Source organism: Alligator sinensis, unplaced genomic scaffold (assembly GCF_000455745.1).
Source record: "Alligator sinensis unplaced genomic scaffold, ASM45574v1 scaffold428_1, whole genome shotgun sequence".
In the NCBI taxonomy this organism is placed as follows: domain Eukaryota; kingdom Metazoa; phylum Chordata; order Crocodylia; family Alligatoridae; genus Alligator; species Alligator sinensis.
In genome coordinates this window covers 994917-995352 of record NW_005841919.1, presented here as the reverse complement: position 1 = coordinate 995352, position 436 = coordinate 994917, and positions in this window count along the sequence as shown.

The following is a 436-nucleotide window of genomic DNA, read 5'->3' as shown; positions in this document are numbered from 1 at the left end:
CTAAAGTCTCTCCAGGTTTAATTTTTGACTCTTTAAATAGCTCTTGCATTTCAGCTTGATTGCGGGTGCGAAGCGTAGTGGTTGCTTGGATTTGGCCCTGTGGATTAGTTGTATACTTAACTATGCTTATGGGAAGGGCCTCTGTCGGAGGAGGCTCCGGGGGCAGAGTGGGCAAGACAGGGTATAATGACTCACTGCCCCTTCTTTCATTTTCATAAGGAGGTGGTGTGGATTCCGCAGGCAGGGCTGCCGGCCCTGGAGCCGCCTCGTTCCTCCCCAGCTCTAGGGCGGCGCTGGAAGGAAGGTGGTTTCGGTTGCAGTTACAAAAAGGGGGTGGAACCATTGGGGATTGCGCCTCTCCTGGGGGCGGGGCCATCGCCTGGATTCCCGCCTGTTCTTTCAAAGCTCCGCCCTTCTTTTCCGGGTCTTCCGGGAG